Source organism: Pogonomyrmex barbatus, unplaced genomic scaffold (assembly GCF_055798465.1).
Source record: "Pogonomyrmex barbatus isolate J1 unplaced genomic scaffold, ASM5579846v1 scaffold16, whole genome shotgun sequence".
NCBI lineage: Eukaryota > Metazoa > Arthropoda > Insecta > Hymenoptera > Formicidae > Pogonomyrmex > Pogonomyrmex barbatus.
The window spans coordinates 7357659-7372155 of NW_028297112.1; the positions used below are offsets into that span (position 1 = coordinate 7357659).

At 40.6% G+C, this 14497-nt stretch overlaps 1 pseudogene; it reads right to left on the minus strand.

The window, feature by feature from the left end:
- Nucleotides 1-4274: 4274 nt before the first annotated feature.
- LOC148937200 (uncharacterized) lies at nt 4275-4953 on the minus strand (annotated as a pseudogene).
- Between the last annotated feature and the right edge of the window lie 9544 nt (nt 4954-14497).

Genomic DNA, 14497 nt, shown 5'->3' on the forward strand with positions numbered 1-14497 from the left:
TAGGCGCGTCGCCCGCGAGCGAGGTTACCGGTTTGTAATAAACCCATTGCGAATTCTCGATACTGGTTTGAGTAGGAGATAAACTAAAAAGATCGAGCTCGCTCTTTAAGCACTCACTCGAGTGGGTATGAAGAAAGGACATATCTCTCAAATTTACAAAGTGCGTCGGTTAAACGAATATATCGGAATATACGGTGCGCTTTTTCCCGCTATTTCGTCGATGTTTCGCTGCTTTTTTAATTTTGCTCGCTTTCCTCTTCGATGATTTTCTTTTAATCGTTTTTTTCACGCCAATTTTCGATGATTTCTTTTTTTTACCGCTTGTCTGCGTTTACGAACCGCGCTTCTCCCGGATTTAGCGGTGCGTGCGTCGTGCCCTCCGAAGGGAAACTGACCCGGTCGTATTTTCGCGGATGTTTTATATCCCGAACCCTTCATCAAGTTATTTATATTTTCTTTGGCTTTTCTCTTAAGATTTCCGTCCGATTCCTTGAGCCGCGTTTTGACTGCTTCCTTGAACGGAGTGTTGTATTCAACATCCTCTATCATGCCAATTCCGGCGCGTAAAGCTTCTTTCCCGACTGCACGCATTCCCCTGCTTAGATAAGGAAGTACTCTTCTAAATAATCCTCCGAGGAAACTATCGATCCCTTGACTACGCTGATAGGCTGAACCGACGAAAATTCCGCCTCCCCTGCCTCCACCGTTTTGCATTTCGTAATACTCGTCGTATTCCATGGAGGTTTAGTTTTTTCTCAAAGCTTCGTAGACTTTCTAGCACGAATGGTAATTACGGACGCGTCTAAAGTGTAATGTTACTATCAACGTTCCGGATACGAATGGTATTTTTCTCCACGATCTTTTATATCTATTTCAATTTATTTTACGGAATTTTGTTTGACGCAAAGGAGTATATTTTATTGCAAAGTGGAGAAATATTTTATTAAATTCGTCCCGTACGTGTAATTATATCCGAGTATTTCGGTTGGAACGATTCGAAGAAGCGGACTCCGCGTATCGCCGGTTATGTAAGGCTCGCAAATATCGCAATAAACGTACATTTTATCAGGGATACCGTGCCATAGACTACAAGATTCTGCAGTCCAGAAAGATACAGCGCATTCAATACCGATGGCATAACCGAGTTTCAAAAACGGCGTTAATTCGTCGGAATTAGGTAACTTGTAACGGTAAATTGTGGCGCTATCATCAATGTTGATTCTTAATATTTGAAAAATATTAGCTGGCAGATTTATATAATGAATGAGAGTACAGTTGTCACAATCGATGCTTATACGGACATTACTACCTGAGCCTTTTCGTAGTTCGAAAGTAAAATGCGAATCGCTGCGTCTACACTCTTTATTAATCGCGTAGATAAGATCCTCTGTATTTTCATGTAAATGCAATTCTTTCACCATAAACTTATCATCATTTTTCTCATCTTTTAGGCTCAAATCAACAAATCTAATCTTACTATCGTTTTGACGTACGTGAAAAAGACTGGAGGGAAATTGAATCTCGCTAAGCGCGACTTCCCATTCCCCGAATAAATGTACGCCGTGAAGTAATTGAATGGTGAAAGAAGAACATATATTTCCCGGGAAATATTTCTTACTGCTATCGCTCGGAAGAACCATAAAAAATTGCTCCTCCTCTATCTTGGAGAAAAGTTAAACTCAAAACGAGAATCAACTGTCGAATTTACTGGGATATCCTTGCCAGCTAACTAGTAGCTGTTTGTTAGCACCGCGTCCTCTGCTTTTTATCACGTGCTCGACGATAAACTCTTCCTCCCCCAAATTTTTACTGACCCGTGCTAATTCTTGTTCATAAAAAATCCCATCGATGTGTTCACCCAATAAGTCGCACAATTCGTACACGCGAGGTCTTCATCAATGAAAAACGCGACAAACTTGAAATATTTACTTGCTCCACCGCGCTTAGTATCCTTTCTCGAAAGTGGCTTTTGCTCTACTGACACGAGATCGTTAACATCGAATTTAGCCTTTTGTTCTACTACTTTCTACGCCCCCTTCTCTCTCTCGCCTCTACGCCGCTCCATATTTTCGCGTGCGATGCAATCATTTTCTCTCGTAACGGTCGCCGGTTGCATTCTAATAAACAAATGACGAGTGTAATTGTAAGCGCGCACGATATCTTGCAGCACTTAGATGTAACGCCGCGTATTTTTATATGTAAAATAGCGCCACATTCACTCTTTTAACATTCTATTGAAGCATTCAACGACGGCGGCTTTGACGTCCGGATTGCGAGTTACTCGATAACGTATGCCTCTTTCTTTTAAAAGATCTTGCGCGATAAATTCTTTACCCTTGTCGGTTTGCAAGTGCACGGGTACTCGACCATCGCTTCTCGAGAGAATATTTTGGAACGCGCTTGTCACGCAATTGCTCGTTTTATCCCGCAACGGTTCTACCCAGACAAATTTATTAAGTACATCGATAATCACGAGAAGATAAGAAAATCCGTCGTTGTAACTTTTGAAATTACGGAGTTCGATCAAATCGGCTTCTCACAGATCATCGATATTCGTCACGTTGTAACACAATTGCGGAAATTTTCATCTCGACGGATGGTGCAGCGTGTACGCGTCTTGCGATTCGAGTCAGCGAGCTATTTCTTTACAAGAGAAATTCGATTTAGCGGCACGCGACAAGTTATCCATTGCCGAATACCTCGCATAGTGCGCTGGATCGTAATACAAATTTTCAAGCCTGGTCAATTCACTCTAATGGAGTCTCTTAAGCGTCTCTTTCTTGCCTGAGAATCTTTCGCGAAGGTTATAAGGATATCGTCTTTACGAAAACGCGGCGAAAGAAACAATGCGCATCTCGCTCGCTCTTCTTCTTCGGTCTTTCAGCGTTTTTGTCCTTTTCTCGTGCGTCATACTCTTTTCCGCGTCGTCGCCGTCGACGTCGCCGGCATTGATGTTGAAAGTTTTCTCGGTATTTTCGTGGAACTTGCTTGTGGTGATGATAATATCTTGACAAATGTGGTTGCTAACAATTCCTTATTTCCTACGAGTACAGCCGGGGTATTTGTCATACGTAGTAATCGCGCAAACTGACCTCTTCCTATTGCTTTCACGGTTTTTCTCTCGCGCATCGCGTCGTTTATCAGTTCCGTGATATTCGAATCTTTTATAACGTCATCGATAGTCATGATTCTTTCCTCGTCCCAAGTAATTCTCACGGATACTGCTTTATCGATCAAATGTTTCAAAAATAAACGCGCCTTGGCACGAAAACTTTTCGGCACTTTTTCTAATATTTTTTTGATGCTTTGCCGTTCGCGCTTACGCAGAGATTCGCCACGTAATATATTACTTACTTGCCTATCAAGATGAGAAAGTTTGCTCAATGGTTGTGATTCGCGCGTTGGTTCCACCATGTCCCCCTCCTGCGCATCTGAATTGTTCTCATCGACGGCGTTACGCATCGAATCTTCCTTTTGCGCTTTACCAAAATGGAGATATCTCCAAAGTACTTCTTTATACAATTTCCATTTCTTACTTACATCGCGCGGAGTGGGAGAATTAAGAATTTTGCTCATATCGGAATCGAGCCGTGACAAAATTGTTCCGGGTGTTTGTACGGAATTTAAATTTTCTCCATGTATCGTCTCCGAATTCTGCCGCATGGAATTTTCCCTGATGTCTATTTCCGTTTGCTGCTGTTGTTGGAGACGATGCTGCATTCTTTCGAGATTTGGAAATCAAGACCATCTTCTTTGCCCTTTCCATAATTAGGTTTACTCGATCTCTCTCTCTCTCTCTCTCTCTCTCTCTCTCTCTCTCTCTCTCTCTCTCTCTCTCTCTCTCTCTCTGACTATTCTCCGATAATTTTCGAAAATAGGAACGAAAGTATAGGTCCTATGAGATAGGGTAAAAATCTGCCTCGCTGTAGTAATAGCTTTTTCTTACTTTTCCAATTATCGTCTTTTTTCGCTATGCGACGCAAAGATGCTTTATATTTGCTGAGACGATTTTTTTCAGAACGTTCGAGTGGGACGTTACCCTTGAGGGTATTGAAAACGCACTCGCAGATACAACGAATGAATTTTTCATCCGCCTGACGTAAGAAAAAGGCACGTTGATTTTTGTTCAAATAACACAGCGCTTTGAGAAGACAGATATTTTTCTTACCAATCGAACGTTCTGCGATTTTTCTCACATTAACCGAAGATTCTCTTCTCTTCTTCATCGCGAGGAAGTTGCGCGACTGTCGCGAGAGAATGCGAGTACGATACTTTTATACGAAACTTCCGGAAAAGGAGCTGCGCGATACGTAAACGTAATTCAACGTATCATCGGGAAATATGCACGTGCAAAAACGATACTCATCGGGAGTCGATTGTTTCAGATCGAGCAATAAATATCCGTGAGGTTGAGACGTGGCGTCGTGATACGTTTCCTCGAGGAACTTTGGATCGTTGGGATAGACTTGTCGAACGAGATGGTGGATTTGCGCGCGATTTCGTGGATTTTTGAAAACCACAAAGTAATTCGCGTTGAGAGATATATCACGTTGTCCACGGCCCTGATGAAAGAGATTTTGATGAAAATTACGCTGAGAATGAATTACGCTTCTTATGATGACTTCCCTTGGTAAACAGATCCATGATCGCTTCGCTCGAGGATGATTCCCTCATAAGATCGTCAATTATTATCAATTTCGCGCGCGATGGATCGTTAGAATAATCTTCCGGACGCGGTAATCCCTCGTGAAATTCGATTGCGGAATCTCGAGTTTCGTATTGAAGTTGCTGATAAGCATCCTGCCATTCAGCATAATAAAACAAAATTCTCTCAAAATAGACATCTGCCATAACGGATAAATGACGAAGAAATCTCTTTACGAAGATTGTTTTTCCACATCCCGTCGGTCCGCACACGATCGACGTCCACGGATGTTTCCAGCGTACATCCATTTCGCGAAATGAACGTCTTGCGCGTCGTATTTAGATTAATAAACAAAGGGATGGAACACTTGAGGTTCTTGATTTTTTCTCAGAGAAATTTTTGAGATTAGCTTACTCGCGGAAGGGGGAGTGCTCCCCCCACCGCGGCGGAGGTGTGCTCGCGCGCATCTTTGCGTAATGAGCTCGTACTCGTCCGCGACAAGTTTTGCTCGCACGCTCGTGCGAGCGTCCGCGAGAGCACCGTCGCTTACGAGCTTGTACGCAGTGCTCCTCGAAAGCTAATTCAAGCCGGAGAAACTTATTCGCGGAAAAAATAATTGTTTACTTAATAATTGAATACTTATTATTGCGGACGTAAAAATGTATAATTTTTCTTTTTACAAAGTAATTTAAAAAATTGTAACTTATGATTATAATTTAGGATTATAATTTAAAAGATATTTTACAAAGTATTTTAAAGATTCTCTATTGTAAATTCAAAATATTTTCTATATAAAAAAATTAGTGATAAAAGAAAGTTATAGGAAAATTATAGGAAAGTGGAAAAAAATTGGATTTAAAAATTTAATTTTACAAAATTTTTATTATACTTTTTCTTACAATTAGAGAAATAAATATTTTTATTACATTTTTTCTTAATAACTAAACGCAAATTTACATTTGTAATTTTACATTTTCTAATCGAAACTTCGTTTAATATACATTTTTCAAATTTCACATTTTCTTCTTAAATTTAATACTAAAATAAAATAAAATAAACTATGACTAAAATAAAAATAATCTTAATTTTTACAAGCATATTTATCCTATATACATATTTACACTTGCGGGAGGACGGGGAAAATCCGAGCCTTAACCTAACTTAATTTTAAGTAAAATATTATATAATCGTAAAACCGTAGGGATAACAAAGAAGATTGTCGATGAATCTGCGCTTTAATAAAACAGGAGCACACATTTTTACCTCGTTTCGCGTTATTACTTCGTGAAACGCGATGCGGCGAATTGTCTTAAATCGCAGATTTATCTCTTCCTCCTCCTCTTTTTCCCTATTTAATAATAAATTATAAATATTCTTAAAATTAAGCAGCCTCGAGTTTTCAAAATTTAATTTAATTTAATTTAATCCCCTTTATCTTACATATTTCATATTTTCGTGCGTCCGGTGTACATACCACGTACGCGTAAATCTTCGGCCCGCCAGATACAAACGCCTCGATGAAGCTACCACGCCCGTAACTCTCGAGTTCGTCGATCATGTCACCCAAAAAATTATCTGTACGCGGTTCGTATTCCTCGGGATCATCGCTGCTCGTATATATACAAGAATCTGTATCGTAATATAATACGCGACTAATTTTTCTAAATATTCATATAATTTTAATCGCGCCTGTGCCGTCATGTATGCCGCTATCACCACGTTAGTTATCGGTGAAGGTACCACCGCTTCGCTCTTCAACCGTCATGAAACGTATATCGCATCCATTGACGGGCAATACACCGACTATCTCGTGTTCAGGACTCGACAGCAATTCGGCGAAACGCTGAGGGGATCTTATTATTTCTGTATTCGGCAGGTTACTCCGTTGGCCGAATTTCCCCCAAAACGAATTAAGACAGAGTTTGGCGACGAAGCGTAAGCCGAAAATACGTACGATGTTGTTTTTATCGAGAATGATACCTTCGGTTGCTTCATACTCCCTCAGGTAGCGTTCTTTAGCAACGTCGTCGTTGCATTCGCTCGGCCACCCACTCGCCTCTTGTTTCAGTTGCAAAAAAATGTTGTATATTCGGTAAACAACCTTCCCTGTCGCGTTTCGGGGTTATATCGCGTGAATGTGTACTGCCAAATTTCGTCTACCCGCGTCACGAGATACCTTTTTCGACTGCTTTGCGTAATTCGCAGGACACCCATGCCCTCAAACTCATGCTCAGCAGGATCGTCGTGAGTGCACGCCTCGCGAGAAAATGATTCGCAACATGTACGGCAAAGAGCAAATAATAATTTACCGCGTACGCGGTACGGTAGTACCGGGTGGAAGAGATCACGCGAGGGGAGTACTCGGCAACGTACGAGACCCTCGACCGGAGTAAAATTAAAATTTGGCGCAATTCCAATTAAACCGGCGCATTCCTCGCTCACATAAATATCCGGGTGACCAATTGGGAAAATTCCGGTTTTGAGTATGTACAGAGAATATACGTCTACTTCTAACTTCGCATCGAGTCGCGATATTGCCGGTGCGTCCGCCGAAAAATGCATCGCGAGGATCGAGAGGGATTTTTCGGCGGACGCACCGGCAATATCGCGACTCGATACGAGGTTACAGGCACCGAGAAGATACGGTACGTAGACGTATGTTCTCTGTACATACTCAAGAGGGATTTGCACCATGGGGTGATTTTCAAGAAATTCTCGCATCTCTCGATTCTCGCGCATTTCTTCGTCGAAAATGCACTCCCGTTTTTCTGTTAGGATATATCCTTGACGACGTAATCGCCAAGACGCAACCGTTCGTTCGTAACGCGCGTCAAATGTATCGTTAAAATTTTCGAGCGTTTTATCACGATTTAATGGATAGCAAGACGGGCATCCATGAAAAAAGTAACCGTGAAATTGCAAGACGTGACGCCGCATCTCACCTCCATTCTCGCATTCGTAATATCCGTCGACAAGCATGCCTTCCGCTAAACGATACTCGCATCCACGTTCCGCGTAAATTATTCAATGACCGATCTTACATTCCTTCAAAATTAACCATTGCACGACTTTGCGCGACTGGTCTTTAAATCTGTATCCATCCGAAGGAATGATTTCTATTTCTCCTTCGCGCAAAAAGTTTTTCCGAAAAACTCTCATGCATGTTGAAGCGATAGTTGTACATTCCTCGAATGGACACACGTTTCCCCGCTGTAAGAATATTTTTCTGAAGGCCATACATGCTCGTCGAAGGATATTAACGTCAGTGCGACAATACTCCAGTATTTCACGTTGAAAATCAAATACCGTATTTCTTTCAGACATTTCTGCATGCCACGCGAGAAAATGTTCGCGTTCCTCTGTTCACATTGTTTCGGGCGCGTAATAACGAACATCGGGTAGTGGATCGACATATGTTTGATTATCGACAGTATAAATAAGTGCGGAAAGACATCTTTGTCACAAGGTTATCCGGTACCCCGAAGGCCTTCGGTAATTCTGACAAACGCATTGGCATATAATTAACACTGTCGATAAATTTCGTGCGATTTATTGTTAGGACCATAATTTTTGTACCGTTTAAAATTATACGAAGTTGTAATGCAGAATAATTTTCTACGTATCGGAGGATAAACTGCGTGTCGAACGATTTCGCGTTATGCGCTATACAAATAATCCGCGTAAAATGTTTCGTTAGTCATGTTGCGAATTCGACAAATTGTTTTACCGGATCCTGCCGAAAAACAAACTTGCATACTCCACACCAGTCGCAGCGCACCGACAAATTATCCATCTTCGCACACGAATCGCAAATCTGTTGTGCGACGCAGAGTGTCGGGACATGAATTTTCATATTGGTTCTCTCGAGCGATTACTCTTGACGCGTCTCAAAATCATAAAATACGAATGCCGTTCGTCCCTTATTGCGTTCCCGCTCACCCATGTTATTCTGCTCGCTCTCTCTCGTAACTACAGAAGAATCTTCGTCGGGCTCGACAGTGGAGGATCTGTCTTCACGTGAGAGAGGTTGCAACAAAGATGATTTATCGGTTTTTGCGAACTGCAAATTTTGCAAAAAGAACCGGCACATTCGTATCTTTTTGTCGCTTTTATAATCCGTCCGCAACCTTCGCAAAGCCGAATGGTATTCCAGACTCTCGCCGATGTTTTTCCGTCGTACGACTTTGTCACCCGATGATGTTCGAAGCATGCATTTGCTAAGAACGAACGTTTGCAAATCTCGCACCTAACAAGTTCTACGATTTTACGTTGCTCGCACGACGGCACTTTGTTACAACGAGAACATTTGTTTGAATAGCGATGACCCCTTTCCTCACGATAACCGATATTACACGGTATACAATAACCCCCTCTACTTCCCGCGGCTGCTTTTAAATTTAAAATAGGACTATAATGTTGTTGTTGTTCATAATATATAATATTTATTCAATACAATGGCTCACGTTCTAGAGAGGCGAATATCGCGGTTCCAATAAAGGTCCCAATATCCAATAAAGGTCTCTCGCCGCGCCCGAAAGTAACAAAATTATAAACAATAATAACGATATCGGATGCGGTGAGAAAGCGTTGGAAACATTCTATTTCTCGAATTCCGCAACCCTCCGGTGGAATGGTGACCCTCCTCGTCAAATCCAACGCGAGTTCGCGTTGTAACGAAGAATTCTGATGTCTTACCACATTCCACCGCTCATAAAGTTCCCCCGCACGCAACGTACCGTGTTCGTAATAAATTTGCGCGGTCACGAGAGAGCGGGGAAAACATAAATTATCCGAATTGGAGATTGTTAAAATCGAACGTTTCGCAACGTCTTCCCGTGTAAGTTTATTCGAAACACGTCCGCGACCTCTGGGTGCCGCGACATTGAAAACGCGTACGTTAAAATCCCGTGCGATATCGAGACCTCCGGCGCTTTGCGCTGCTGAACTCATAAGGCGCCAAATCCTCGCGAGTTAAGTCGCGTGCCGGTCGAAACGATAATCCCGCCGGACCGTGCGTTAAATCTTCCGAATCGAATACAAATCCCATATAATCATGCGGTTCGGAGGTATGCAACGCGTAGGCATGAATTTCGGCGAATGCGTTTTCAAGCCAGTTATAAACATCGACTCCTTCGGGTAGCGGACGCAAACGGAATATCGCCTCTTTTCCTAATATCGCGAAATTTCTAAAGCGGCGCGAATTTTCCCCGATTAAAAATTAATGATTAAAATTTTTGACCTTGTGACCAACACGTGCTTGTTCCCTTTCCTCCTCCTCCTCCTCCTCCTCCCTTTCTTCGTCTGCTATTTCCTGCTGCTCCTCCTCCTCAACCTCTCCCTCCCCCAAATTTTCTTGAGGCGGAAGCCCTCCTCCAGCTGCGGCTCTTTATTGTTCGCTTCTGTGCAAAAGTTACAAAAAATTAGAAACATATTTTACAGAAAATACTTCGAGATTGCTTAGAATATTATGTTCGTATTTAATTTAGTAAACAAGCATATTTTTCTGAGGTCTCGCCTTTTATCGATAGCGTCTCCTTCTCGCATAGAGAACAGGGCTGGGAGGAATTCCTATTAAAAAAATTCGATAATTTAAAATTGAACACGAACATAAATCGAAAAAGTAAGAAAAAAGATTATATACCAGGCGGTGTTTCTCTAATTTCCTCTTCGCTTTCTTCGGGTTCTTCCTCGCGTTTCTCCTCCTCCTCCTCCTCCTCCTCCTCCTTCTCCTCCTCCTCCTCCTCCTCCTCCTCCTCCTCCTCCTCCTCCTCCTCCTCCTCCTCCTCCTCCTCCTCCTCCTCCTCCTCCTCCTCCTCCTCCTCCTCCTCCTCCTCCTCCTCCTCCTCCTCCTCCTCCTCCTCCTCCTCCTCCTCCTCCTCCTCCTCCTCCTCTTCTTCTTCTTCCCCTTCTTTATCGCTCCAAATTCTCTCTTCCGGGATTACGGGGGAGTACATATGGTCGTATTCTAAAAAAAATATATCGTAAATTTTTATTTTCGATATTAATATTATGTCCTTAATCAATAAAGATATTGTGTACTTTAATTAATATTTTCTCTCTATCGACTTACCGGGCGAAAACACTCGCTGATTGAGTACTTACTGCCGTATCTAAAAACAAAGTTGTATTAAGATTTTCTAACTTTTATTATTTGTTTTAAAAATTATTTATTTAAAAATGTAAACCTACCAGATGAGAGCTGAATAATTTCTGACGCCTCCTCCTCTAATTCCTGCGTAGGTTCAATACGTGATCTTCCTAAAAGCATTTAATATTTTAATCTTGGAAAATTGTATTTTTTAACATTACTCCTGTCTAATTTTTAATAATATTGCTTACGCGCTGGACCTGCTTCTGCCTCGTCTTCCGCGTGTCGCTTTCGAATTTGCGTGAGCGGATTCACCACCGCAGTGACTCTTTGACGTGCATTTCTTACTATAATTTATTATTAAAAATTAGCTAAATCGCGAGTTTGATATATGAGTTGCTTTTATAAAAATAATAGAGAGTCACTTACCATTGTGGAGATGAGAGAGGAGATTTTGGATGTGTCCACCCACATCCTCCGTCCAACCGCACGTCGCGTTTCAATTATTTCTCCGGCAATCCGGAGTAAACGCGCGTCGGTACCAAAGTATCCTAACTGATACAATACTCCCAATATTGTATCAGAACATTCGCACGAAAAATGTGTGAAAAGCAGATAGTTGGCATCGAGCGAAACGTTAGATATTTTAGTTAAAAATTTCTCCGCGTTTGTGTGAGTATCCAACATCGATGCTAACTTTATGCTTCTTCTAATCACTTCACTGCCCATTTTTCGCACCTTTATTCGCGCAAAATAATCCAAAACTTTTAAAACTCGCGTGACAAAACCGAGGTGAAGCACGAAAGAGTTCAACTCAGAAATAGTTTTAGATAGCGCAAAACGCACTACATATAGGGAAAATCTTTTCCAAAAGAGATTTATAAAAAATTATAGAATTATCCTGTAATTTCGAGAGCGCGAGGGGTAGGAATGCTATCTCAGCCCAAGTAATAAATCATTTTTTCTTGAAAAATTTATATTACTTGTAGCTTGATCCTTTTTCGATTTCACTTTTTTTTGTTATAAACGGCGCCAGATATATAGCACGTCCAAATAAATAGTTATTTAAATTTGAGGAAAGTTCTCGCTTCTTCAAATTTTTAAACATTTAACAAATTAAACATTAACAAATTTTAAACATTTATAAAATATTTCTTACTCGTATTTCTATTGTATATTTCGATACTTTCTTCTTCTTCTTGAAATAGTTTTTGTATGATTTTTTTTAAATTTTTTTTAAATTTTTTCATCTAATGCTCTGACACGTTCGAACGTGATCGAACGTGTAATATTTGCTTTATTCGAGAAAATTTTTTCCTTGTTGAAAAAGAGCAACGTAAAATTATAGTTTACTCGAATGTTCAATAATTCATTTATTTAAAATTTTTCTCATCTAACATCCAAGATTCACGCGTGTTCGAACATGATCGAATCTGTAATAATTTTGTTATTCGAGGAAAGTTTTTCCTTGAAAAAAGTAGAGACAAAGCAAAAATACACGTTTCTTCTAGAATCTTCGGTTTAACTGTATATTATTTATAAAACGTTTTTTGTTTATTTCAAAAGGAGGGGAAGATGCGATATAAGTAAGTAATGTTGTACTGCTACACTGCTTCACTCGAGTATCGACATTCGAAGCGTCTACTTCGAAAATATCCCTCCGAGTTTTCGTTTGTTGTGGACAAAAGTGGACATTTTGTTCAAAATTCTCTCATCGAGTAATATGGCCGGACAACAAGAAATTGCGAATCCCGCTAAATTAGAAAATATTCGCAAGATATTCGAGAACTCTGTGCAAAATGTGGAATAAAATTTGCTGCTTTCTACGACGTACCCTCTCAGTACCCCTTATACGAAGAAATTACATGTGGGATTACAATTATCTAGGAAGGAAAGGATCTTCGAGCCTGTCGTTAAATTGAGTGGTAATTCTGTAGAAGGAATCAGCTTTGATCCGGACACGTGGCAGCAATTTCAAGACAGTATTCGGTACATGAGCGCATATTTTAACGGAAGCAGCAAAAGCAAAGTAAATCCCATCACATTTGCAAACATATTCATCAACTTCACCTCTGCCTACGGGGCGAAAGCTGTATTGGTGACGTATAAGGAAAATGAAAATTTTCCTAAAGAAAACAGTACTGGAAATACGCAAGCAGACTCAAAAACGGGAGGAACAACCTCCATCGAAAAAAAGGAAAACTTATTCCGTCGTAGTTGTAATGCAACAAGCTACTTTTCAAGGAATGGAGAATATTGTCAAATGTGTCGATGCTCGTATAAACCAGCTAGCATCCGTCGTCGATATTATTAACGAGTGCGCACGTTATTTGATCAAAGAGATAGAACTATGTCTACCTAACAATTACATCGACGCCGATATCGTCAAACTCACTGTCTGAGGCAACCAAAAGGATATCGAATTTACTGTGAGAACGCAAATAAATAATTTACCATTTTTGGATACATATTTTGATATTGTATTTTTAGAATTAATTACATTAAAATTTAAAGAAATTACTACTATAATTTTATTGAATCGTGAGTTATAATTTTTATATAATAACCAAATCGTGTATTTAATTTTATAACAAAAAGAATAACTCTATAACAAAACATATTCATATATATGCGAAAATAAATTCAACTTATAGTTGATAACATAAATTCAAATTTACATCGTTTCTTTATCTCTCCCTTTATCCTAAATTTTTCACAACTCCTCTTTTTTGAAAGTCATTTACGCGAGCCTGCGCGAGCGTGTTTTCTTATTGTCTTCTAGTACTTCTATGCTTTCCCGACCCGCACATTTCTCTCTCTCTCTCTCTCTCTCTCTCTCTCTCTCTCTCTCTCTCTCTCTCTCTCTCTCTCCCTTCAATATGCGTAGTTATCGTCGTGTCGAAAGAAAATTTTTTCAGCCCACGTGTTTGTGGATAGGATAAAACCTTCGTATAACTCTAAGTTCGTCGTCGTCGTCGTCGTCATCGTCAGAAACTTCTAGTGTGAACCTGTCTGTTCCTGTTTTCCTTCCCCAAATACCGTACGACACGCAGAATAATTCTAACGGTTATTACACTCCGACAAACTTCACGTCTTCAAAACCTATATACTCTATAAATCTATATTTCCTCCATACAAAAAATGTCAAACGAGTCGAGAAATTTATCTAAATTCACAGACTATGAGACGCCGAGAAACTTTTCGCCCTAAGAAAATGTCATATCCCATATACACCTAATAAAAATTCGCAGAAAATCAGTTTTCTTCTCCACGCTCCATTCCCGTGTCACAAAAATCGCATTCCATTCTCGACAAGTATATTCCTTTTACAAAACCGTCATATATTTTTTTGCAGACGCCATTTTGTTGTCGGACCCCAATCGGTCCCAGACACTTTCTCCCCCTTCCCTTACTTTTCGTCTAACATTTCGACAACCAATCGCATATTTGGGGCACTATGGCTAGAGCCAATCACGCGCCGGGCAGCTACGGAGTCAGCCAATCAGAACGCTCCCACTAATTACCTAATTATCACCTCCCACGACCACCGACCAATCAGAACGCTCTATTTCCACGTAGCTGCCAGTCGGAGGCCACACCTCTGGCGCCAGTGGGAAGGTGGTGGGGGTTTGTTTTGACGCGCCATGGTTACTCACTTACTACTTCAATTCCTTTCATCACGGTTTTTTCGATTTCACTCAGTATGTGAACTGTCATGACTGTCTTTTGACTAATTTTTAATACTTAATAATTTATTTAATACC